Raw genomic sequence first — 1665 nt, 5'->3', positions numbered from 1 at the left:
ACATGCCGCGGAGCAACAGAGGCCACGATAGTGAGAGGCCCGCGCACCGCGATGAAGAGTGGCCCCCGCTCTCTGGAACTGGAAAAAGCCTGTGCACAGCAACAAAGACCCAATACAGGCAAAAATAAATAATTTATTTTTTAAAAAAATTTAAAAAAAAATTATTACAACATAATGGCTGTATTTCCCTGTGCTTGTTTATTTTATACCTAGTAGTTTGTACCTCTTAACCCCCTACCCCTCTCTTGCCCCTCCCACTTCCCTTTCCCCTCTTGTAACCACTAGTTTGTTCTCTGTATCTGTGAGTCTGTTTCTGTTTTGCTATATTCATTCGTTTATTTTTTAGATTCCACGTATATGTGATAACATAGCGAAATAAGTCCGACAGAGAAAGACAAATACTGTTATCCCTCGCCTGTATTTTCTGAAATCTCCAAGAGTGGTTATTTATTGTTTCTAGAGACACCAAGGCAAGGTTTTAAAAAATGATGTTGTGCACTAACAGCTAAAGACATGGGGCTTCCCTGGCGGCGCAGTGGTTGAGAGTCCGCCTGCCGATGCGGGGGACGCGGGTTCGTGCCCCGGTCCGGGAAGATGCCACGTGCCGCGGAGCGGCTGGGCCCGTGAGCCGTGGCCGCTGAGCCTGCGCGTCCGGAGCCTGTGCTCCGCAACGGGTGAGGCCACAACAGTGAGAGGCCTGCGTACCGCAAAAAAAAAAAAAGCTAAAGACATGGAAACCCATTTCTAGTATAATATATGAAATAAGGAAAAGGAGATTACAAATCAGAAGTGTGGTCCCAAACGTTATTAATTATGTATTTAAATATAAGCATTACATACTTGTAAATAAACACTGCATATTACCTGTATATGTAAAGAAATTTTATAGACAAATGTACTGTCACAGAAAAAGGGTTGAAAGCATGTACCGTAAAATGCTGACCAACTTCAGTGATTATTTCTGGGGGCTGTGATCGTAAGTACTTTACAAGGAGTTCTGTGTGTGTCTTTTCCCTGTTTTCCAAAACAGATATCAGCAAATGTTTTTCATTTGTAATAAAGAAAAAGTTATTTAAAAAAAATAAGCAACCCCTGAGATAAGACAGGAGCTCCTAGAATGTAAGCGATGTCCCATTTTTCGGCCCACCCGAAGTCTGCAACTTCTGGTCACGCTGGGCCCTCAGAGCTCACTCGCATGTGAGGGTGGCGAGTTCTGCTGATTTGTTGTAACATGCTTTGTGCTTCTCCCTTCCTGCTTTCCACGGCCCTCTCTCCAGTTCAAACTTTCCTTACCCGGTCAGTGCTTTCACAAGGCCATGTCCCTGCACAGAGCTGTCCACCACTCCCCCTACCCTTGAACCACCCCCCCGCCAACTTTCCAGGGATCTCACCCATCCTGTTTCTTCATACACACCCTACGTTATGAATCACAGCCAAACTGGTCTACTTACTATGGTCCAAATGCACTCTCTATTTTTCCACCTTCGATTTTGCTCACACTCTCCCCGACTACTACCTTCCAGAGGCTTCTCCCCTTCACTCAGAACCCACCTGCTGGGATACCTGCGTCCACGGCCTCAGAAAAGAATACATTTCTCTTTTCCAGCCCATTCAAGTTACACAGAGAATAACAAGAGTAATACACGTAAGTGTTCTTACCTTGTC

Source organism: Kogia breviceps, chromosome 19 (assembly GCF_026419965.1).
Source record: "Kogia breviceps isolate mKogBre1 chromosome 19, mKogBre1 haplotype 1, whole genome shotgun sequence".
Lineage (NCBI taxonomy): Eukaryota > Metazoa > Chordata > Mammalia > Artiodactyla > Physeteridae > Kogia > Kogia breviceps.
Note: the sequence above shows the minus strand (reverse complement) of the source record.